The 26,555-nt window shown below is 45.2% G+C and overlaps 1 long non-coding RNA gene across 1 annotated transcript in view; it reads left to right on the top strand.

Moving 5' to 3' along the window:
• LOC140722511 (uncharacterized) overlaps positions 1-26,555 on the top strand; it is a 432,302-nt gene that overhangs the window by 313,065 nt on the left and 92,682 nt on the right. The window lies entirely within an intron of this gene.

The following is a 26,555-nucleotide window of genomic DNA, read 5'->3' as shown; positions in this document are numbered from 1 at the left end:
AAGTTTTTGTTTCACTCTTGGTAAGTATGGGTCTGAATTACAAGATTGAATCCATTGTGGGTGAGAACGTCTGGCAGATGTGCAGAATTTAGGAATTCCCTGTCCCTGTGGAGATCGGAGGCTGATACCTGGGTGGGAATTGAAGGAGCAAAGATTCATGATTGAACGGTTGGGGCGGTGAGCTGGCAGAGAACCGAGGGTGATTGAGAACTGGGACGGAAGAGTCTGGCGCAGATCCTAGGAACGCCTGTGGAGTCCGGAGGAGCCGGGTGTGTTGATGTTTCCCTGTGGACACATCCGACATCAGATGTTGTGGGAAGTGTCGGTATGAAGCAAGGTTTCGGGCAGGATCTGTAATCTGACGAAACGGGACTGAACACATCAGAGGCTGACACTTGTGAGATGAGGTCCCGTTGTTTATCTCAGAATGAGGGGCTGGTTGTACTGAGCTCGGGACGAGCTTGTGACACCTGCAGGACGAGTGGAAACATAGTGTGGGGATTGCGTTCATGGATTCATTGTCCGGTCTGAACTCATCTGGCGGAGGGGAGGAAGCTGTTCTCGGAATGTTCATTGCGTGCCTGCCGTCTCCATGCCCCCACACCTCCTCCATGATTGTAGCGATTCGAAGACAGGGAGGAGATAAATGTTTGAAAGTTAGGGGATTCAGTGTCAGGCAAAAGGAGACAGAAGATGGGATCTAGAGCTGATTAGTGACTGGCGGGGCAAGGTTAGAGCGGGCAAACGGCCATTTCATCCTGTTCCTATTAGCCAGGTTGTGTCGTTCTGAATTAATTATAATATAATATCGTTCATTCAGATGCTGCGGCTTATCGTTACAAAATAGGCTGTGGTCCTGCATCACACACGATGGAAGAGAGAAAGAAGCAGTGGTGATCAGGACCGAGGAAGAGGATGAAGATCGGCGGTGGTGGCGGGAGAGAGAACAACGTTAGTATCTGCAGCACCAGAGGTCACTCAAATCTGCTGCCCAGGTTGACTCTGTGGTGAAGAAGGCATGCGGGGGCTTTTCAAGATGGCGGCGCAGTGAGAAGTCTGCTTTGCTGAGCTCAGCACCGTAACTCTGATGATTTCGCATGTAAACCTATCCATTTCAACGGTTTTTAATGCCCAAGTGTCGGTTTTAACAACAGGAACATCCATGAGTTTTTACTTTTGAGCTGCTTCAACACCATGCCATCGGAAAGTTAAAATGGCGGCCAATATGGACTGCACAGAGCACTGGCCCTGAGCTAAGCAGCGAGCTGGGCTAACACGTTGGACCCTGATTTTCGTCAAGTAGCTCAGGACGTTACGGAGAACGTAGTCAAAGTGATGGACGAGAAGCTGGGTCCGCTCTCTCTGACACTCCAGAACCACACTTTGGAGTCATCCATGTTGTGCCGAACCATATAATCCTTAACAAAAGTACTAATCCCACACTACCCCATTACCCATCATTTTTCATTCATCCGTGTGCCTGTCCAAGAGGCTCATAAATACCCCCAATGTTTTAGCCTCCAGCACCATCGCTGGGAAGTCATTCCAGGCATTCACAACCCTCTGTGTAAAAATACTTACCCCTGATGTCTCCCCTAAACTTCCCTCCCTTAATTTTGTACATATGCCCTCTGGTGTTTGCTATTGGTGCCCTGGGAAACAGGTACTGACTAACCATCCTATCTATGCATCTCATAATCTTGCAGACCTCTATCAAGTCCCCTCTCATTATTCTACGCTCCAAAGAGAAAAGTCCCAGCTCTGCGAACCACAATTCAAACAACACACACAAAGTGCCGGTGGAACACAGCAGGTCAGGCAGCATCTATAGGGAGAAGCGCTGTCGACGTTTCGGGCCGAGACCCTTCGTCAGTTACTAACTTAAAGTAAAGAGAGAAGGAGGTTTGAAAGTAGGAGGGGGAAGGGGAAATGCCAAATGACAGGGGAAGACCGGAGGGGTTGGAGTGAAGCTGAGAGCCGGAAAGTTGATTGGCAAAAGGGATACAGAGCCGGAGAAGGGAGAGGATCATGCGACGGGAGGCCTCGGGAGAAAGAAAGAGGGGGGTGGGGAGCACCACAGGGAGTTGGAGAACAGGCAGACTGATGTGCAGAGAGAGAGAGAGAAAGGAGGAGGTCGGAAGAAAACTGAATATATCAGGATGGGGTATAGAGGGGAGGAGGGGCATTAACGGAAGTTAGAGGAGTCAATGTTCACGCCATCAGGTTGGAGCATGAAGTCGATCACGTTTCCATTGCTGTTCCAACATTAAGGACTGGTTCTCAGTGTCCATCTAAATTACTACACCCCTCACTGTCTCTGTAACCTTCTCCGGCCCCTATCGCCTTCCACATCTCTGAAACCGCCTGCACCCTCATTGAAAAATGTAACATCCCCGGGAGATATGTTCGTGCACAAGTGGAGATTACTTTTTCACTCGTGGGAAGTATTTGTTGATGGAGCAAATTGCAAGTTTGAACCCGCTGTGGATGAAGGCTTCTGTGAGAGTGTTCAGAATAGCGGAATTCTTGGCGCGGGATAGACCATAAGACATAGGAGCAGAATTAGGTCATCTGGCCCATCGAGTCTGCTCCGCCATTCAATCATGGCTGATCCTTTAATTTTCTTCTACTCAGCCGCAGTTCCCGGCCTTCCACTCCGTTAGGTTAGGCTTATTCAGAAAGTCAGAAGGCATGGGATCCGGGGAAGTTTGGCCAGGTGGATTCAGAATTGGCTTGCGTGCAGAAGGCAGAGGGTTGTGGTGGAGGGAGTACATTCAGATTGGAGGGTTGTGACTAGTGGTGTCCCACAAGGATCTGTTCTGGGACCTATACCTTTTGTGATTTTTATTAACGACCTGGATGTGGGGGTAGAAGGGTGGTTTGGCAAATTTGCAGACGACACTAAGGTTGGTGGTGTTGTAGACAGTGTAGAGGATTGTCAAAGATTGCAGAGAGCCATTGATAGGATGCAGAAGTGGGCTGAGAAGTGGCAGATGGAGTTCAACACGGAGAAGTTTGAGGTGGTACATTTTGGAAGGGCAAAATCCAAGGCAGAGTACAAAGTAAATGGTAGGATACTTGGCAGTGAGGAGGAGCAGAGCGATCTGGGGATACATGTCCACAGATCCCTGAAAGTTGCCTCACAGGTAGATAGGGTAGTTAAGAAAGTTAATGGGGTGTTAGCCTTCATAAGTCGAGTGATAGAGTTTAAGAGACGCGATGTAATGATGCAGCTCTATAAAACTCTAGTTTGGCCACACGTCGAGTACTGTGTAGAGTTCTGGTCTCCTCAGTTTAGGAAGGATGTGGAAGCAAAGGAAAGCGTACAGAGGAGATTTACCAGGATGCTGACTGGTTTAGAGAGTATGGATTATGACCATAGATTAAGGGTGCTAGGGCTTTACTCTTTGTAGAGAAGAAGGATGAGACATGATAAAGGTGTACACGATATTAAGAGGAATAGACAGAGTGGACTGCCAGCGCCTCTTCCCCAGGGCACCACTGCTCAGTACAAGAGGACATGGCTTTAAGGAAAGGGGAGGGAAGTTCAAGGGGGATATTAGAGGAAGGAGTTTCACTCAGAGAGTGGTTGGTGCGTGGAATGCACTGCCTGTGTCAGTGGTGGAGCAAGATACAGTAGTGAAGTTTAAGAGACTACTAGACAGGTATGTGGAGGATTTTAAGGTAAGGGTTTATATGGGAGGAAGGGTTTGGGGGTCCGCACAACATTGTGGACTGAGAAGCTTACAATGTTCTGTACTATTCTATGTTCTATTTTCTATGTTCTGCCCATAACCTTTGATGCCGTGTCCAGTCAAGGAACTATCAATTTCTGCCTTCAATAATCCCAACGACTTGGTCTCCATAGATGCCCGTGGCAACAAATTCCACAAATTCACCACCTTTTGGTTAAAGAAGATTCTCCGCATCTCTCTTTTGAAAGGGCGCCCATCTATCCTGAGGCTGTACCCCCTTGTCCTGGACTCTCGCTTTCCACTTCTACTCCGTCTGGGCCTTTGAGCAGTCGAAAGGTTTCAATGACGTCACCCCTCATCCTTCTGCATTCCAGCGAGTAAAGGCAGAGAGTCATCAAACATTTTTCGTATGAATAGCCCTTCGTTCCTCGAATCATCCTGGCTAACCTCCTCTGGACCCTTGCCAATTCCAGCACATCTTTTCCAAGATATGGAGCACAAACATGAAGAAGCGATGGTGGAAGGCAGATTGCTCGGAGATACACAAATCTGGGAGATGAATGATGGTCATAAGGGTTGAGCTGGCAGGGGGTCGAGAGTGATGGGGAACTGGGAGTGAATTGTTTTGACAGATTCTACTGAATGGTTGGGCATGATAGAGGACCGTTGAATTTCCTTGTGTTGCTGTTACCCTGTGCTCATCCGACAATAGACGCTGCCGAGCGTATAAGGGTAAAAAAAGGTATTAGACAGGATCTCTGATCGGAGAACACAGGATTAAGGTTGTCAAAGATTGACAACCGTGGGCTGTTTTTATTTTTCTCTCTTGCTTTTCCTAGAATTAAGCTCGGGAAGTGTCTGTTACACAATACCAGTTTGTTCGGAAGCATATTTATTTACAACAAAGGAAGCAGCCGATTGCAATCACTGAAGCTAGTTTTACAGAAATGTAACTGTTTATAAACACCAAGAGAGTGATAGAGAGGGTGGGGAGTGTGATTAAACATGGGTCACCGCTCCCACCCCACTGCAGAACACATCCATCCCTGATCTCCTGTCACTGCTTTGTTTCCAAGTGTCATCATCTTCTGAACAATACGCCCCTTAACCCTGAAGATGAGCCGTCTGAGATTCCCCAAACATTGGAATCATCTTGTTCACATCCACTCTATCTGTGTCCTTTGGTCCTAGACTCCCCCAATATACGAAACATCCTCTCCACATCCACTCTATCTGTGTCCACTGGTCCTAGACTCCCCCACTATAGGAAACATCCTCTCCACATCCACTCTATCTGTGCCCCCTAGTCCTAGACTCCCCCACTACAGGACATATCCTCTCCACATCCACTCTATCTGTTTCCTCTGGTCCTAGACTCCCCCACTATAGGAAACATCCTCCCCACATCCACTCTATCTGGTCCTAGACACTGCCCCCCCCCCCAGCTATAGGAAACAACCTCTCCACATCCACTCTATCTGTGCCCTCTGGTCCTAGACTCTCCCGCTATAGGAAACAACCTCTCCACATCCACTCTATCTGTGTCCTCTGGTCCTAGACTCCCCCACGATAGGAAACATCCTCTCCACATCCACTCTATCTGTGTCCTCTGGTCCTAGACTCCCCCACGATAGGAAACATCCTCTCCACATTCACTCTATCTGTGTCCTCTGGTCCTAGACTCTCCATATCCAGGCTATCAATCCCTTTCAAGGTTCGAAAGGTTTCACTGACACCACCCCTCATCTTTCTGAATTCTCTGAATATAGACCCAGAGCCATTGAAAGCTATTCGTAGGACAAGCCATTCTATCTGGGAATAACTTACTCAAAGCTCCTTTATCAGTGTCAGCACATCGTTTGTCAGACGATGGCTCAAACCTGCTTCAGGAACGAGGAAGATGAAGAAAGTCGGCGGTTGTGGCGGGAGAGAGAACAACGTTAGTATCTGCAGCACCAGAGGTCACTCAAATCTGCTGCCCAGGTTGACTCTGTGGTGAAGAAGGCATGCGGGGGCTTTTCAAGATGGCGGCGCAGTGAGAAGTCTGCTTTGCTGAGCTCAGCACCGTAACTCTGATGATTTCGCATGTAAACCTATCCGTTTCAATGGTTTTTAATTCCCAAGTGTCGGATTTAACAACATGAACATCCATGTGTTTTTACTTTTGAGCTGCTTCAACACCATGCCACCAGAAAGTTAAAATGGCGGTCAACATGGACTGCACAGAGAGCTCGCCCTGAGCTAAGGCCTAGCTGGGCTAACACGTTGGACCCTGATTTTCGTCAAGTAGCTCAGGAAGTTACGGCGAACATAGTCAAAGTGATGGACGAGAAGCTGGGTCCGCTCTCTCTGACACTCCAGAACCATACATTGGAGTCCTCCATGTTGTGCCGAACCATATCATCCTTAAAAAAAAGTTCTAATCCCACACTACCCCATTACCCATCATTTTTCATTCATCTGTGTGCCTGTCAAAGAGGCTCATAAATACCCTTAATGTTTTAGCCTCCACCACCATCGCTGGGAAGTCATTCCAGGCATTCACAACCCTCTGTGTAAAAATACTTACCCCTGATGTCTCCCCTAAACTACCCTCCCTTAATTTTGTACATATGCCCTCTGGTGTTTGCTATTGGTGCCCTGGGAAACAGGTACTGACTAACCACCCTATCTATGCATCTCATAATCTTGCAGACCTCTATCAAGTCCCCTCTCATTCTTCTACGCTCCAAAGAGAAAAGTCCCAGCTCTGCTAACCACAATTCAAACAACACACACGAAATGCCGGTGGAACACAGCAGGTCAGGCAGCATCTATAGGGAGAAGCGCTGTCGACGTTTCGGGCCGAGACCCTTCGTCAGTTACTAACTTAAAGTAAAGAGAGAAGGAGGTTTGAAAGTAGGAGTGGGAAGGGGAAATGCCAAATGACAGGGGAAGACCGGAGGGGTTGGGGTGAAGCTGAGAGCCGGAAAGTTGATTGGCAAAAGGGATACAGAGCCGGAGAAGGGAGAGGATCATGGGACGGGAGGCCTCGGGAGAAAGAAAGAGGGGGGTGGGGAGCACCACAGGGAGTTGGAGAACAGGCAGACTGATGTGCAGAGAGAGAGAGAGAAAGGAGGAGGTCGGAAGAAAACTGAATATATCAGGATGGGGTATAGAGGGGAGGAGGGGCATTAACGGAAGTTAGAGGAGTCAATGTTCACGCCATCAGGTTGGAGCATGAAGTCGATCACGTTTCCATTGCTGTTCCAACATTAAGGACTGGTTCTCAGTGTCCATCTAAATTACTACACCCCTCACTGTCTCTGTAACCTTCTCCGGCCCCTATCGCCTTCCACATCTCTGAAACCGCCTGCACCCTCATTGAAAAATGTAACATCCCCGGGAGATATGTTCGTGCACAAGTGGAGATTACTTTTTCACTCGTGGGAAGTATTTGTTGATGGAGCAAATTGCAAGTTTGAACCCGCTGTGGATGAAGGCTTCTGTGAGAGTGTTCAGAATAGCGGAATTCTTGGCGCGGGATAGACCATAAGACATAGGAGCAGAATTAGGTCATCTGGCCCATCGAGTCTGCTCCGCCATTCAATCATGGCTGATCCTTTAATTTTCTTCTACTCAGCCGCAGTTCCCGGCCTTCCACTCCGTTAGGTTAGGCTTATTCAGAAAGTCAGAAGGCATGGGATCCGGGGAAGTTTGGCCAGGTGGATTCAGAATTGGCTTGCGTGCAGAAGGCAGAGGGTTGTGGTGGAGGGAGTACATTCAGATTGGAGGGTTGTGACTAGTGGTGTCCCACAAGGATCTGTTCTGGGACCTATACCTTTTGTGATTTTTATTAACGACCTGGATGTGGGGGTAGAAGGGTGGTTTGGCAAATTTGCAGACGACACTAAGGTTGGTGGTGTTGTAGACAGTGTAGAGGATTGTCAAAGATTGCAGAGAGCCATTGATAGGATGCAGAAGTGGGCTGAGAAGTGGCAGATGGAGTTCAACACGGAGAAGTTTGAGGTGGTACATTTTGGAAGGGCAAAATCCAAGGCAGAGTACAAAGTAAATGGTAGGATACTTGGCAGTGAGGAGGAGCAGAGCGATCTGGGGATACATGTCCACAGATCCCTGAAAGTTGCCTCACAGGTAGATAGGGTAGTTAAGAAAGTTAATGGGGTGTTAGCCTTCATAAGTCGAGTGATAGAGTTTAAGAGACGCGATGTAATGATGCAGCTCTATAAAACTCTAGTTTGGCCACACGTCGAGTACTGTGTAGAGTTCTGGTCTCCTCAGTTTAGGAAGGATGTGGAAGCAAAGGAAAGCGTTCAGAGGAGATTTACCAGGATGCTGACTGGTTTAGAGTGTATGGATTATGACCATAGATTAAGGGTGCTAGGGCTTTACTCTTTGTAGAGAAGAAGGATGAGACATGATAAAGGTGTACAAGATATTAAGAGGAATAGACAGAGTGGACTGCCAGCGCCTCTTCCCCAGGGCACCACTGCTCAGTACTAGAGGACATGGCTTTAAGGAAAGGGGAGGGAAGTTCAAGGGGGATATTAGAGGAAGGAGTTTCACTCAGAGAGTGGTTGGTGCGTGGAATGCACTGCCTGTGTCAGTGGTGGAGCAAGATACAGTAGTGAAGTTTAAGAGACTACTAGACAGGTATGTGGAGGATTTTAAGGTAAGGGTTTATATGGGAGGCAGGGTTTGGGGGTCCGCACAACATTGTGGACTGAGAAGCCTACAATGTTCTGTACTATTCTATGTTCTATTTTCTATGTTCTGCCCATAACCTTTGATGCCGTGTCCAGTCAAGGAACTATCAATTTCTGCCTTCAATAATCCCAACGACTTGGTCTCCATAGATGCCCGTGGCAACAAATTCCACAAATTCACCACCTTTTGGTTAAAGAAGATTCTCCGCATCTCTCTTTTGAAAGGACGCCCATCTATCCTGAGGCTGTACCCCCTTGTCCTGGACTCTCGCTTTCCACTTCTACTCCGTCTGGGCCTTTGAGCAGTCGAAAGGTTTCAATGACGTCACCACTCATCCTTCTGCATTCCAGCGAGTAAAGGCAGAGAGTCATCAAACATTTTTCGTATGAATAGCCCTTCGTTCCTCGAATCATCCTGGCTAACCTCCTCTGGACCCTCGCCAATTCCAGCACATCTTTTCCAAGATATGGAGCACAAACATGAAGAAGCGATGGTGGAAGGCAGATTGCTCGGAGATACACAAATCTGGGAGATGAATGATGGTCATAAGGGTTGAGCTGGCAGGGGGTCGAGAGTGATGGGGAACTGGGTGTGAATTGTTTTGACAGATTCTACTGAATGGTTGGGCATGATAGAGGACCGTTGAATTTCCTTGTGTTGCTGTTACCCTCTGCTCATCCGACAATAGACGCTGCCGAGCGTATAAGGGTTAAAAAAGGTATTAGACAGGATCTCTGATCGGAGAACACAGGATTAAGGTTGTCAAAGATTGACAACCGTGGGCTGTTTTTATTTTTCTCTCTTGCTTTTCCTAGAATTGAGCTCGGGAAGTGTCTGTTACACAATACCAGTTTGTTCGGAAGCTTATTTATTTACAACAAAGGAAGCAGCCGATTGCAATCACTGAAGCTAGTTTTACAGAAATGTAACTGTTTATAAACACCAAGAGAGTGATAGAGAGGGTGGGGAGTGTGATTAAACATGGGTCACCGCTCCTACCCCACTGCAGAACACATCCATCCCTGATCTCCTGTCACTGCTTTGTTTCCAAGTGTCAAAATCTTCTGAACAATACGCCCCTTAACCCTGAAGATGAGCCGTCTGAGATTCCCCAAACATTGGAATCATCTTGTTCACATCCACTCTATCTGTGTCCTTTGGTCCTAGACTCCCCCAATATACGAAACATCCTCTCCACATCCACTCTATCTGTGTCCACTGGTCCTAGACTCCCCCACTATAGGAAACATCCTCTCCACATCCACTCTATCTGTGCCCCCTAGTCCTAGACTCCCCCACTACAGGACATATCCTCTCCACATCCACTCTATCTGTGTCCTCTGGTCCTAGACTCCCCCACTATAGGAAACATCCTCTCCACATCCACTCTATCTGTTTCCTCTGGTCCTAGACTCCCCCACTATAGGAAACATCCTCCCCACATCCACTCTATCTGGTCCTAGACACTGCCCCCCCCCCCCCACTATAGGAAACAACCTCTCCACATCCACTCTATCTGTGCCCTCTGGTCCTAGACTCTTCCGCTATAGGAAACAACCTCTCCACATCCACTCTATCTGTGTCCTCTGGTCCTAGACTCCCTCACGATAGGAAACATCCTCTCCACATCCACTCTATCTGTGTCCTCTGGTCCTAGACTCCCCCACGATAGGAAACATCCTCTCCACATTCACTCTATCTGTGTCCTCTGGTCCTAGACTCTCCATATCCAGGCTATCAATCCCTTTCAAGGTTCGAAAGGTTTCACTGACACCACCCCTCATCTTTCTGAATTCTCTGAATATAGACCCAGAGCCATTGAAAGCTATTCGTAGGACAAGCCATTCTATCTGGGAATAACTTTCTCAAAGCTCCTTTATCAGTGTCAGCACATCGTTTGTCAGACGATGGCTCAAACCTGCTTCAGGAACGAGGAAGATGAAGAAAGTCGGCGGTTGTGGCCGGAGAGAGAACAACGTTAGTATCTGCAGCACCAGAGGTCACTCAAATCTGCTGCCCAGGTTGACTCTGTGGTGAAGAAGGCATGCGGGGGCTTTTCAAGATGGCGGCGCAGTGAGAAGTCTGCTTTGCTGAGCTCAGCACCGTAACTCTGATGATTTCGCATGTAAACCTATCCGTTTCAACGGTTTTTAATGCCCAAGTGTCGGATTTAACAACATGAACATCCATGAGTTTTTACTTTTGAGCTGCTTCAACACCATGCCGTCGGAAAGTTAAAATGGCGGTCAATATGGACTGCACAGAGCGCTCGCCCTGAGCTAAGCAGCTCGCTGGGCTAATGCGTTGGACCCTGATTTTCGTCAAGTAGCTCAGGACGTTACGGAGAACGTAGTCAAAGTGATGGACGAGAAGCTGGGTCCGCTCTCTCTGAAACTCCAGAACCACACGTTGGAGTCCTCCATGTTGTGCCGAACCATATAATCCTTAAAAAATACTAATCCCACACTACCCCATTACCCATCATTTTTCATTCATCCCTGTGCCTGTCCAAGAGGCTCATAAATACCCCCAATGTTTTATCCTCCACCACCATCGCTGGGAAGTCATTCCATGCATTCACAACCCTCTGTGTAAAAATACTTACCCCTGATGTCTCCCCTAAACTTCCCTCCCTTAATTTTGTACATATGCCCTCTGGTGTTTGCTATTGGTGCCCTGGGAAACAGGTACTGACTAACCACCCTATCTATGCATCTCATAATCTTGCAGACCTCTATCAAGTCCCCTCTCATTATTCTACGCTCCAAGGAGAAAAGTCCCAGCTCTGCTAACCACAATTCAAACAACACACACGAAATGCCGGTGGAACACAGCAGGCCAGGCAGCATCTACAGGGAGAAGCGCTGTTGACGTTTCGGGCCGAGACCCTTCGTCAGGACTAACTGAAAGGAAAGAGAGTAAGAGGTTTGAAAGTAGGAGGGGGAAGGGGAAATGCGAGATGACAGGGGAAGACCGGAGGGGCTGGGTTGAAGCTGAGAGCCGGAAAGGTGATTGGCAAAAGGGATACAGAGCCGGAGAAGGGAGAGGATCATGGGACGGGAGGCCTCGGGAGAAAGAAAGAGGGAGGGGTGCACCAGAGGGAGATGGAGAACAGTCAGAGTGATGGGCAGAGAGAGAGAGAGAGAAAGGAGGAGGTCGGAAGAAAACTGAATATATCAGGATGGGGTATGGAGGGGAGGAGGGGCAGTAACGGAAGTTAGAGGAGTCAATGTTCACGCCATCAGGTTGGAGCATGAAGTCGATTACGTTTCCACTGCTGATCCATCATTAAGGACTGGTTCTCTGTGTCCATCTAAATTACTACACCCCTCACAGTCTCCGTAACCTTCTCCGGCCTCTATCGCCTTCCACATCTCTGAAACCACCTGCACCCTCATTGAAAAATGTAACATCCCCGGGAGATATGACCGTGCACATGTGGAGATTACATTTTCAGTCGTCGGAAGTATTTGTTGATTGGACAAATTGGAAGTTTGAGCCCGCTGTGGATGAAGCCTTCTGTGAGACGGTCCAGAATAGCGGAATTCTGGGCGCGGGATAGACCATAAGACGTAGGAGCAGAATTAGGTCATCTGGCCCATCGAGTCTGCTCCGCCATTCAATCATGGCTGATCCTTTAATTTTCTTCTCCTCACCCGCAGTTCCCGGCCTTCCACTCGGTTAGGCTTATTCAGAAAGTCAGAAGGCATGGGATCCGGGGACGTTTGGCCAGGTGGATTCAGAATTGGCTTGCCTGCAGAAGGCAGAGGGTCGTGGTGGAGGGAGTACATTCAGATTGGAGGGTTGTGACTAGTGGTGTCCCACAAGGATCTGTTCTGGGACCTCTACTTTTTGTGATTTTTATTAACGGCCTGGATGTGGGGGTAGAAGGGTGGGTTGGCAAATTTGCAGACGACACAAAGGTTGGTGGTGTTGTAGATAGTGTAGAAGATTGTCAAAGATTGTAGAGAGACATTGATAGGATGCAGAAGTGGCTGAGCAGTGGCAGATGGAGTTCAATCCGGAGAAGTGTGAGGTGGCACATTTTGGAAGGGCAAACTCCAAGGCAGAGTACAAAGTAAATGGTAGGATACATGGCAGTGTGGAGGAGCACAGCGATCTGGGGGTACATGTCCACAGATCCCTGAAAGTTGCCTCACAGGTAGATAGGATAGTTAAGAAAGTTAATGGGGTGTTAGCTTTCATATGTCGAGGGATAGAGTTTAAGAAACGCGATGTATTGATGCAGCTATATAAAACTCTAGTTTGGCCACACGTCGAGTACTGTGTAGAGTTCTGGTCTCCTCAGTTTAGGAAGGATGTGGAAGCAAAGGAAAGCGTACAGAGGAGATTTACCAGGATGCTGCCTGGTTTAGAGAGTATGGATTATGATCAGAGATTAAAGATTATGATCAAAGATTTACTCTTTGGAGAGAAGGAGGATGAGAGGAGACATGGTAGAGATGTACAAGATATTAAGAGGAATAGACAGAGTGGACAGCCAGCGCCTCTTCCCCAGGGCACCACTGCTCAGTACAAGAGGACATAGCTTTAAGGTAAGGGGAGGGAAGTTCAAGGGGGATATTAGAGGAAGGATTTTCACTCAGAGAGTGGTTGGTGCGTGGAATGCACTGCCTGAGTCAGTGGTGGAGGCAGATACACTAGTGAAGTTTAAGAGACTACTAGACAGGTATGTGGAGGAGTTTAAGTTGGGGGGTTATATGGGAGGCAGGGTTTGTGGGTTCGCACAACATTGTGGACCGAGAAGCCTGCAATGTGCTGTACTATTCTATGTTCTATTTTCCATGTTCTGCCCATAACCTTTGATGCCGTGTCCAGTCAAGGAACTATCAATTTCTGCCTTTAATAATCCCAACGACCTGGTCTTCACAGCTGCCCGTGGCAACAAATTCCACAAATTCACCATCTTCTGGTTAAAGAAGATTCTCCGCATCTCTCTTTTGAAAGGGCGCCCATCTATCCTGAGGCTGTACCCCCCTGTCCTGGTCTCTCGCTTTCCACTTCTACTCTGTCTGGGCCTTTGAGCAGTCGAAAGGTTTCAATGACGTCACCCCTCATCCTTCTGAATTCCAACGAGTAAAGTCAGAGAGTCATCAAACATTTTTCGTATGATAACCTTTTCGTTCCACTAATCATCCTGGTGAACCTCCTCTGGACCCTCTCCAATTCCAGCACATCTTTTCCAAGATATGGAGCCCAAACATGAAGAAGCGATGGGTAGAATGCAGATTGCTGGGAGAAAAACAAATCTGGGAGATGAATGATGGTCATAAGGGTTGAGCTGATAGGGGGTCGAAGGTGATGGGGAACTGGGAGTGAATTGTTTTGACAGATTCTACTGAATGGTTGGGCATGATAGAGGACCGTTGAATTTCCTTGTGTTGCTGTTACCCTGTGCTCATCCGACAATAGACGCTGCGGAGCGTATAAGGGTTAAAAAAGGTATTAGACAGGATCTCTGATCGGACAACACAGGATTAAGGTTCTCAAAGACTGATAACCGTGGGCTGTTTTTATTTTTCTCTCTTGCTTTTCTTAGAATTGAGCTCGGGAAGTGTCTGTTACACAATACTAGTTTGTTCTGAACCATATTTATTTAGAACAAAGGAAGCAGCCGATTGCAATCACAGAAGCTAGATTTACAGAAATGTAACTGTTTATAAACACCGAGAGAGTGATAGAGAGGGTGGGGAGTATGATTAAACATGGGTCACCGCTCCTACCCACTGCAGAACACATCCATCCCTGATCTCCTGTCACTGCTTTGTTTCCAAGTGTCATCATCTTCTGAACAATACGCCCCTTAACCCTGAAGATGAGCCATCTGAGATTCTCCAAACATTGGAAACATCTTGTTTACATCCACTCTATCTGTGCCCCCTAGTCCTAGACTACCCAATACAGGACATATCCTCTCCACATCCACTCTATCTGCGTCGTCTGTTCCTGGCTTCCCCCACTATAAGAAATATCCTCCCCACATTCACTTCATCTGTGTCCTCTGGTCCTAGACTCTCCCACTATAGGAAACATCCTCCCCACATCCACTCTATCTGTGTCCTCTGGTCCTAGACTCCCCCACTATAGGAAACATCCTCTCCACATCCACTCTATCTGTGTCCTCTGGTCCTAGACTCCCCCACTATAGGAAACATCCTCTCCACATCCACTCTATCTGTGTCCTCTGGTCCTAGACTCCCCCACTATAGGAAACATTCTCTCCACATCCACTCTATCTGTGTCCTCTGATCCTAGACTCCCCCACTATAGGACAAGCCAATCTATCTGGGAATAACTTTCTCAAAGCTCCTTTATCAGTGTTAGCACATCGTTTGTCAGACGATGGCTCAAACCTGCTTCAGGAACGAAGAAGATGAGGAAGATCGGCGGTGGTGGCGGGAGAGAGAACAACGTTAGTATCTGCAGCACCAGATGTCACTCAAATCTGCTGCCCAGGTTGACTCTGTGGTGAAGAAGGCATGCGGGTGCTTTTCAAGATGGCGGCGCAGTGAGAAGTCTACTTTGCTGAGCTCAGCACCGTAACTCTGATGATTTCGCATATAAACCTATCCGTTTCAACGGTTTTTAATTCCCAAGTGTCGGATTTAACAACATGAATATTGTTACGTATTCAGGCAACAATAAATATATATGAGTTAGGCAAGGGTTTTCATAACAAATAACACCTTTATTAAACACTGAAAATCAACCCCCCAAAAATAAACAAACATTAGCTTAAACGGAACTCAGCTGCTGTGCGGCAGATTCACAGTTCTTAATAGCGTTGCAGTCCCAAACAGTCTTTAAAGCGGTATTGAAAAAAAACAGTTCTTTAAAGCGGTATGCCGATAGAAAACAGTTCTTTAAAACGGTATGCCGAAAGTTCAAAAGCTCACAGTCCATTTAAAAGGAGAGACTTTTTAAGGCGATTTAAATTCTCTTCCACGACGTTGTCCTATCCCCCAGCGTCGAACTCTTCCCACGTCGAATTTTATTAAATACAACGGCTTAAAAAAACACTGACCTTTCTTCCACACTCTGTCCTCAATCTCCCGCTATCCCAGCGGCGATTAACACGAGAACAGTCAACGAAATCCTTCCGAATGAGGATCAAATAAGGTCGTAACCAATCCACCGTCGAAAATCGATTCTCCTCGATTTTTATCTGCCAAACTTATCTTCACTCTCCACCAGCAAAGAAACCGCTGGCAATGACCTTTTAAACTTTAGGCATTATATAAAACTTCATTTTTCAACTAAACTGCGTCATCACATTAAATCACGCAGGGACATGAAGTTAGCTTGGCAAATCCCGCCACGAACTGCCCCACCTGACAGGGTGGGGTCTTCCTTTTAATATCCTGTAAAAAAAACCTGTCACATGACCTCTACTGGCGGGAAAATGACATCACTCCACCATCACAAGACCATTACCTCAAGTCCAGTATAACTTCAACCCCAGTCACGTGACAAGGGTACCACTGTCACGTGTCACGGGTACGTAACACCTCCCTCCAAAAAAAAAAACATTTTTGGTCTGACAAGAACAAAAATTTTAACAATTACTTACCAAAAGAACAAATGTATAAACTATAACATACACAATATACAATACAGTAGGAGTGTTACAATAAAAAAAAACACTCCCAAAAAAAATTACATTGTACATTCAACATCGAGATAGACAATCAGCAACCACATTATCTTTACCTTTAACATGAGTTATCACAATATTGTACTCTTGTAACATCAAACTCCAATTTAATAATCTTCTGTTTTTGTTTTTCATCTTACTCAGAAAAACTAACGGATTATGATCAGTGTAAACAATAAGTGGTTTTTGAGTTGTACCAACATATACCTCAAAATATTCCAAAGCTAAAACAAGAGATAACAATTCTTTCTCTATTGTTGAATAGTTTCTTTGATGCTTATTAAATTTCTTAGAAAAGTAAGCTACTGGATGATCAACCTCATCACCCTCATTCCTTTGCATCAATACTGCTCCCGCAGCTTCATCACTAGCATCTACAGCTAATGAAAAAGGTTTTTCAAAGTCAGGTGCCTTAAGCACAGGTTGTTGACATATCATTGTTTTCAATTTTTCAAATGCTTCCTGACAAAACACTGTCCACACAAACTTCACATTCTTCTGCAAAAGGTTAGTTAATGGAAGGGCAACATTAGCAAAATTCTTACAAAATTTTCGATAATATCCTACCATTCCCAAAAACCTTCTGAGAGTTTTTTTCCCCGTCGGAGTGGGAATCTCTAAAATTGCCTGAACTTTTGCCTGAACAGGAGCTACCTTACCTGGACCTACAACATAACCAAGGTAAGTCACAGTGGCATGTCCAAATTCACTCTTGGCTAAATTAATAGTCAAGTTAGCTTTTGAAAGCTTTTCAAACAATTTCTCCACCGCAATTATGTGTGCTTCCCAAGTATCATTTCCTGTCACTAAATCATCAATATAAGCATCAGTATCTTTCAATCCCTGAATCACAGAATTAATCATCCTCTAGAAAGTACCTGGGGCATTCTTCATCCCAAATGGAAGAACATTATACTCATATAACCCAGATGGAGTTACAAATGCGGAAATCTCTCTACCTCTGTCCGTCAATGGAACACACCAATACCCTTTCAATAAATCAATCTTTGTAAGGAACTTTGCTTTTCCAACCTTATCTACACAATCATCTACTCTAGGAATTGGATATGCATCTGTTTTTGTTACAGCATTCACTTTCCTATAGTCCGTACAAAACCTAATACTACCATCAGGGTTTGGCACCATAACACATGGCGAACTCCAATTCGAGTTAGAATGTCTAATAATATCATTCTCTAACATGTATTCAATTTCTTTCTCAGCAAGTTCACATTTTTCCATGTTCATCCTATATGGATGTTGTTTAATAGGTTTAGCATCTCCAACATCTACATCATGTGAAGCTATAGTAGTCCTTCTCGGAACATCTGGAAACAAATCCTTATATTTAAAAATCAATTCCTTCATCTGTTGTTTCTGCTCTAGCTGTAAATGTGCTAATTTCTCATCCATATTTTCCAGAATGGTCGAATTAGGTAACCCAACAGAAACAATGTTAGATTTAGAATGAAAGTCAGATGAATCATCTATCATGTTCCCAGTTAAATCAAACTCATTCTCACTAACCACAACAGTCACAGTATCAGATTGTTTCTCAAAATATGTTTTAATCATATTTATGTGGCAAAGTTGTGTTGACCTTCTACGATCTAAAGTTTTTATTACATAATCCACATCATTGATTCTAGACACAATTTCATAAGGACCATGAAATCTAGCTTGTAAAGGATTTGTCTGCACTGGGAAAAGAACCAACACCTTATCTCCAGACTTAAACATCCTCATCCTAGCTTCTTTATCATACCAAGTTTTCATTTTCCCCTGAGCCAACTTTAAATTTTCCCTGGCTAAACTACAAGCTTTATGTAACCTGTCCTTAAATTTCAAAACATAGTCCAACAAATTAGTATGCACTTCGTTACTAATCCACTGTTCTTTCAATAAAGCTAAAGGTCCTCTAACTCTATGCCCAAACACAAGTTCAAATGGACTAAAACCTAAAGATTCCTGTACCGATTCCCTTACTGCAATTAAAAGTGAGTTTATACTCTCATCCCAGTCACTTTCATTTTCCACACAATATGTCCTAATCATATTCTTGAGAGTAGAATGAAACCTCTCCAAGGCACCTTGAGATTCTGGATGGTATGCAGACGAAGTGATTTGCTTAGCTCCCAATTTATAAACTATCTGTTGAAACAACCCAGAGATAAAATTACTGCCTTGATCAGTTTGTATTTCCTTAGGCAATCCAAAATAAGTAAAGAATTTTATAAGAGCCTTCGTCACAGTTTTAGCTTTTATATTCCTAAGTGGTACTGCCTCTGGAAACCTAGACGAAGTACACATGATAGTCAACAAATACTGATAACTAGTTTTTGTCTTTGGTAATGGACCAACACAATCTACAATAACTTTAGAAAACGGTTCACCAAATGCTGGAATAGGTTGTAATGGAGCTACTGGTGTAACCTGATTTGGTTTACCCACAATTTGACAAGTATGGCACGTCTTACAAAACATCGCCACATCTTTTCTTAAGCCAGGCCAGTAAAAATGTTTTAAAATCTTGTCCACAGTTTTCCTTACCCCTTGATGTCCACCTAAAGGCACACTATGAGCTAAAGTCAAAATCTCATTCCGATAAACTTTAGGAACAACCACCTGATAAACAACATTCCATTCCTCACTTGCAGGAATTGTAGGCGACCTCCACTTCCTCATCAACACTCCTTTTCCCAAATAATATCCTACTGACACCTTCTCAATTTCACTACCTAGTAAAGCTTGTTCCCTTAATTTTATAATCTCAGGATCTCTATTCTGCTCTGCTATCATCTCCTTCCGAGACAGAGATAAATCTTCATAGTCAGACTTACTCCCGGAACCTTGTTCAAACAACGAAGGTAAGAAAGTCTCTGACACATCCTCAAAACTCGAATCCTGAGTTGAACAGTCATGAGTAACAACCTCATTCTGCACATCAATTTTTTTAGCCATAGCTCTAGTCACAACACAGGAAGAATCTGTGTTAGAATTCACCTCTGGTTCCTCTGACTCCATTGTCAAATGCCCTTCAGGAAAAACTTGTCCACCTGCCAAGTCATTACCTAACAATAAAGAAATACCCTTCACAGGTAAGCTATGCTGTAATCCTACTTTAACAAATCCTGTGACTAACCCTGACTTTAAATTTACTTTATGCAAATGTTCAGGCATAAAATCACTTCCAACACCTCTTATGTAATTTACCTCACTAGTATCACGCTCTTCATTAAACCTCAACACACTATCTAACATCAGTGATTGAGAAGCTCCAGTATCCCTAAGAATTTTTATTGGCACCAGAGTAGATCCTTCTTTCAAGGATACAAACCCTTCAGTTATAAAATGATCATATCCCTTTCTAACTTGCTCAGACTCTAACAAATCCTCATTTGTGTTTACCAAACCCTGTATCTTTACAGGTGCTTCAGTATGTTGCACACAAGCATCTGGAACTGCTTCCTTCTCTTTCTTTTTCAATTTGAAACAGTTAGCTATTACATGGCCAGGCTTCTTACAATAGTTACAAATAAGACCAAACTGTCTTTCCTTCACAGGTTTTCCTTCCTCCTTACCTCTCACATTAACCTCTGATTTAATTTCTGATTTACCCTGAGTCTCCATATTATTTTTCCTCTTAAAAATTCTACCCTGAGGAAATTTATTCTTATGGATTAAAACATACTCATCAGCTAATCTAGCACAGTCCTGCAATTTTTCAGTATCCCTCTCATTTAAGTAGGTTCTTACTTCAACAGGAATGCTTCTTTTAAATTCCTCCATCAAAATCAGCTCTTTCAATGTATCATAGTCCTCATTTACATTTTTAGAAGAAACCCATCTCTCAAAACACATAGCTTTATCATAGGCAAATTCCACATAAGTCTTTTCCACAGACTTTTTCAAACTCCTGAATCTTTCCCTATATGCTTCTGGGACTAATTCATATGCTTTGAGAATATTTGTTTTCACAATATCATAATCTAATGCTTGCGCAGCAGTTAAAGCTGTGTAAACTTGTTGTGCTTTGCCTTTAATCACACTCTGTAACAACACTGACCATTTATCTTTCGGCCACTCTGACATCCGAGCAATAGTTTCAAAATGTTGAAAATATCTTTCCACTTCTGTTTCACTAAATGGAGGGACCAATTTAATTTCTTGGCTAGCAACAAACGGTTTTTTAGAATCAGAAGACTGATTCCCAGACCTTAATTTCACCATTGCATATTCAAACTCTCTCTTTTTCTGGTCAGATTCCAATTTATAACGCTCCAATTCTGCTTTACTTTGTTCCAACTTCATTTGTTCAATTTTCAACTGTATCTCCAGATTACTTATTGGAAACGATTCTAAAATCGATTCATCAAAATCACCCGAAGCCACAAAATGTGATGCGATTTTTCTCTGTATTACAGCTTTTGATGTAGTCGCCAAAATACCTTTAAGTTGCAATCTATTAGCAATCTCAGATACTTCAGTTTTTTTCGCCTTCGCTAACAAATCCGCGTCTGGCGAAGCCAGAAACTCATCAATATTCATCGTTGCCGAATACCACTCACAAGCCAATCAAACAAAAGAATCGAGTATTCCCCGTTACCAAAACACCAATTCAAAATTCAAAAAGCATTTTAAATTCAAACGATCCAATCCCGGACGAGCCCCCATAATTATGTTACGTATTCAGGCAACAATAAATATATATGAGTTAGGCAAGGGTTTTCATAACAAATAACACCTTTATTAAACACTGAAAATCAACCCCCCAAAAATAAACAAACATTAGCTTAAACGGAACTCAGCTGCTGTGCGGCAGATTCACAGTTCTTAATAGCGTTGCAGTCCCAAACAGTCTTTAAAGCGGTATGCCGATAGAAAACAGTTCTTTAAAACGGTATGCCGAAAGTTCAAAAGCTCACAGTCCATTTAAAAGGAGAGACTTTTTAAGGCGATTTAAATTCTCTTCCACGTCGTTGTCCTATCCCCCAGCGTCGAACTCTTCCCACGTCGAATTTTATTAAATATAACGGCTTAAAAAAACACTGACCTTTCTTCCACACTCTGTCCTCAATCTCCCGCTATCCCAGCGGAGATTAACACGAGAACAGTCAACGAAATCCGGCCGAATGAGGATCAAATAAGGTCGTAACCAATCCACCGTCGAAAATCGATTCTCCTCGAATTTTATCTTCTAAACTTTTCTTCACTCTCCACCAGCAAAGAAACCGCTGGCAATGACATTTTAAACTTTAGGCATTATATAAAACTTCATTTTTCAACTAAACTGCGTCATCACATTAAATCACGCAGGGACATGAAGTCAGCTTGGCAAATCCCGACACGAACTGCCCCACCTGACAGGGTGGGTCTTCCTTTTAATATCCTGTAAAAAAAAACTGTCACATGACCTCTACTGGCGGGAAGATGACATCACTCCACCATCACAAGACCATTACCTCAAGTCCAGTATAACTTCAACCCCAGTCACGTGACAAGGGTACCACTGTCACGTGTCACAGGTACGTAACAATATCGATGAATTTTTACTTTTGAGCTGCTTCAACACCATGCCGTCGGAAAGTTAAAATGGCGGTCAATATGGACTGCACAGAGCGCTCGCCCTGAGCTAAGGAGCTAGCTGGGCTAACGCGTTGGACCCTGATTTTCGTCAAGTAGCTCAGGAAGTTACGGAGAACGTAGTCAAAGTGATGGACGAGAGGCTGGGTCCGCTCTTTCTGACACTCCAGAACCACACGTTGGAGTCCTCCATGTTGTGCCGAACCATATAATCCATAAAAAAAGTTCTAATCCCACACTACCCCATTACCCATCATTTTTCATTCATCCGTGTGCCTGTCCAAGAGGCTCATAAATACCCTTAATGTTTTAGCCTCCACCACCATCGCTGGGAAGTCATTCCAGGCATTCACAACCCTCTGTGTAAAAATACTTACCCCTGATGTCTCCCCTAAACTTCCCTCCCTTAACTTTGTACATATGTCCTCCAGTGTTTGCTATTGGTGCCCTGGGAAACAGGTTCTAGCAATCCACCCTATCTATGCCCCTCATAATCTTGTAGACCTCTATCAAGTCCCCTCTTATTCTTCTACGCTCCAAAGAGAAAAGTCCCAGCTCTGTTAATCTTGCTTCATATAACTTGTTCTCCAAACCAGGCAACATCCTGGTAAATCTCCTCTGCACCCTCTCCATTGCTTCCACATCCTTCCTGTAATGACTTGACCAGAATTGAACACAATACTCTAAGTGCGGTCTTACCAGAGATTTGTAGAGTTGCAACATGACTCTCTACACTTGTACTCAATCTCCCTGTTAATGAAGCCTAGCATCCCATAGGCCTTCTTAACTACCCTATCAACCTGTGCAGCGACCTTGAGGGATGTATGGATTTGAACCCCAAGATCCCCTTGTTCATCCACACTCTTAAGTAACTGACCATTAATCCTGTACTCAGTCTTCTGGTTTGTCCTTGCAAACTGCATCACCCCACACTTCTCCGGATTGAACTCCATCTGCCATTTTTTTGCCCAACTCTGCAGCCTGTCTATATCCTCATGTAACTTTCGACAACCTACCGCTCCATCCACAACTCCTCCAATGTTCAGTCATCCGCAAACTTACTCACCCATCCCTCTGCCTCTACATCCAGGTCATTTATAAAAATCACAAATAGCAGTGTTCCTAGGACAGATCCCTGCGGCACTCCACTAGTCACCGACCTCCAGGCAGACTACCTTCCGTCCACAAATACCCTCTGCTTTCTTCCTTTAAGCCATTTTTTTTATCCAAACAGCCAAGGTTCCACATTTCCCATGCCTCATGACTTTCTGGATGAGTCTGTCATGAGGGACCTTGTCAAATGCTTTGCTAAAGTTCATGTATACCACGTCAACTGCCCTACCTTCATCAATTTCTTTTGTTACCATTCAGGCTCGTGAGGCACGATCTTCCCTTCACAAAGCCATGTTGACTATCCATGAGTAATCTGTTCTTCTCCAAATGCTCCTAGATCCTATCCTTAAGAGTCCTTTCCAGTAGTTTGCATACCACCGACGTTAGTCTCACCGGTCTATAGTTCCCAGGTTTCACGCTGTTACCGTTTTTGAACAAGGGAACTACATTTGCCGTTCTCTAGTCCTCCGGCACTTCCCCTGCAGCCAAAAAGGATTCAAAGAGGATTCATCTTGACTTCTTGTGCGAGGAAGAGCATCTTACATTGCTGGTAATCCGATAAGGCCGATGGACTATTTGACTGGCGTAAATTTGTCATGGAATACATTCCTTTGGACTTTTTGACATGTATGGTACACTCAAAAACCAATAGTTTTCTTTAAACATGACAACCGTTTCTGCAATATTTAGATGTAAACCTGTCTGCTATCCTAATGACGGCTTTTGTATAGCATATTGTGGTGATGTCCATATTTTGATGGAAGTATTCAGATAGGGGATATCTGTGAGGGGAAGAAATGTAAATGTGCCTGGAAATTGAAAGTTGTTTTTATGCTGATCAAAAAAGAAAATGAAGGCATAGGGTGTGTTGGCCATCATCAGCCGTGGGATTGAGTTTAAGGGCCGAGAAGTAATGTTGTAGCGATATAGGACCCTGGTCAGAACGCACTTGGAGGACTGTACTCAGTTCCGGTCGCCTCTCCAGAGAAAGGCTGTGGAAATTGTAGGATTGGGGAGCTTGCCTTATGAGAATAAGTTGAGTGAACTCGGCTTTTTCTCCTTGGAGCGATGGAGGATGAGAGGTGACATGATAGAGGTGTATAAGGTAATGAGAGGCATTGATCGTGTGGATAGTCAGAGGCCTAAACAATCCGGTCACCACTGACGTCACCATCACTGGCCTTTCAGCCTGACCGACCTGCCCTCCCACACATTCTTATTCTAGCTTCTTGGCCCCCTTCCTTCCCGCTTCTGCTGAAGGGTCTCGCCCTACAACGTTGATCTTCCATCGGTGCTGCTGGACCTGCCGAGTTCCTCCAGCGTTGTGTGTTCGGTCCTCCTGCGACGCCCTGGAAACTTCCTGGGAGATGGGTAGTGTGGCCCGTGGATTAATATTTTTTACAGTCCCGTAGAACTGACTTTATGCTTGAGAATGTGTGCAGAAGGGTTTGGGCGAGTTGTGGATACTATATGTACTGCAGCCTACAGTCCTGAAGGGAAAATCAACCTATCACTGACATCGATCTGTAAAACTGTCCTTATGTTTTGCAACACAAGCTGGCCTGTGGGGTCGAGAGATTGATGGAGGGGGAACTAGGTTGTTTTTGTCATTATTTCTGGTTCAGTTGAACTGTTGAAAAAATTATGGGAAGTGATTACCACAGTTTCCCATTTCTCTCTTATCTGTTGTGAGCAGACCGTGAGACACTGCTACAGAACTAACGAATGCAATTGCAACATGCAAGTCCCCTGCCTCCACCACCGGCACATAATGGCCGATGTGTGCACAGTCTATAGAATGCAACACAGTTACTCACCAGGGCTATTCTACGGGACCCTGCGGACCACCAGTCCCATCACACACTTCCCCCCTTCTCCCCCTCACACCCTAACAACCGCTCTCGTCCTGAGGGCGAATGGCAGCAAGAACAACGATGAACAGCGCCACCCGCTTCTCCCGCCACTCGGAAATCTGCCTGACCGGCCTGCATCTCGGTGCGGGTCCGATTCCTGAACCCGCTACCTGACAGCACTTTTGAACCACCTTTCCCAGACAGCTTCTGACAGTTTAAGGGGGGAGCCCACCAGACAGCCTCTCAGTGAGGGGTTTGGTGAGGGAGGGGCGATAAATTACACCCTTACCAGCAACACCCATTTTCATCCCTTAAAATTTTGAGGAATAAGCCACTTCACTCTCCGGTGAAAATATCGTTCTGGGAATTGTTTTACTGGTGACCGTTTCTCGCTGTGATATCTGTCCGAGGAGAGAATAAGCTCTTTGTTTAATCTCAACAGACACCGATATTGGAAATATCAGCCAACCTCCCGTGCCACCCAATCCCGAGTAGATCAACCCTTCCTGCTGAATCTGTCTGCTCCTTGCCGTTAAAAGGCTCTCTCTGGTACAAGTATTATTCTACAATCCTTGGTGACGTACCAAGTATTCCTAAACTCCCAGTTAAATATATGTTTTTTTTTATTCATCTTCTGGAATGGCATCAATGTGCTTGACACTGATTAGGTACCCTGAGATGTTGACAGCCAACACACGCAAAATGCCGGTGGAACACAGCAGGCCGGGCAGCAGCAGACACTTCGTCAGGACTAACTGAAAGAAAAGAGAGTAAGAGGTTTGAAAGCAGGAGGGGGAAGGGGAAATGCGAGATGACAGGGGAAGACCGGAGGGGTTGGGTTGAAGCTGAGAGCCGGAAAGGTGATTGGCAAAAGGGATACAGAGCCGGAGAAGGGAAAGGATCATGGGACGGGAGGCCTCGGGAGAAAGAAAGAGGGAGGGGAGCACCAGAGGGAGATGGAGAACAGGCAGACTGATGGGCAGAGAGAGAGAGAGAGAGAAGGGAGGAGGTCGGAAGAAAACTGAATATATCAGGATGGGGTATGGACGGGAGGAGGGGCATTAACGAAAGGTAGAGAAGTCAATGTTCACGCCATCAGATTGGAGCATGAAATCGATTACGTTTCCACTGCTGATCCAACATTAAGGACTGGTTCTCTGTGTCCATCAAAATTGCTACACCCCTCACAGTCTCTGTAACCTTCTCCGGCCCCTATCGCCTTCCACATCCCTGAAAACGCATGCACACTCATTGAAACATGTAACATCCCCGGGAGATATGACCGTGCACATGTGGAGATTACATTTTCACTCGTCGCAAGTATTTGTTGATGGAGCAAATTGCAAGTTTGAACCCGGTGTGGATGAAGCCTTTTGTGAGACGGTCCAGAGTAGCGGAATTCTGGGCGCGGGATAGACCATAAGACGTAGGAGCAGAATTAGGTCATCTGGCCCATCGAATCAGCTCCGCCATTCAATCATGGCTGATCCTTTAATTTACTTCTCCTCAACCGCAGTTCCCGGCCTTCCACACTGTTATGCTTATTCAGAAAGTCAGAAGGCATGGGATCCAGGGAAGTTTGGCCAGGTGGATTCAGAATTGGCTTGCCTGCAGAAGGCAGAGGGTTGTGGTGGCGGGAGTACATTCAGATTGGAGGGTTGTGACTAGTGGTGTCCCACAAATATCTGTTCTGGGACCTCTACTTTTTGTGATTTTTATTAACGACCTGGATGTGGAGGTGGAAGAGTGGGTTGGCAAGTTTGCAGACGACACAAAGGTTGGTGGTGTTGTAGATAGTGTATAGAATTGTCGAAGATTGCAGAGAGACATTGATAGGATGCAGAAGTGGGCTGAGAAGTGACAGATGGAGTTCAACCCGGAGAAGTGTGAGGTGGTACATTTTGGAAGGGCAAACTCCAAGACAGAGTA

Source organism: Hemitrygon akajei, unplaced genomic scaffold (assembly GCF_048418815.1).
Source record: "Hemitrygon akajei unplaced genomic scaffold, sHemAka1.3 Scf000078, whole genome shotgun sequence".
Classification (NCBI taxonomy): domain Eukaryota; kingdom Metazoa; phylum Chordata; class Chondrichthyes; order Myliobatiformes; family Dasyatidae; genus Hemitrygon; species Hemitrygon akajei.
This window is presented reverse-complemented; position numbering and strand designations above follow the sequence as displayed.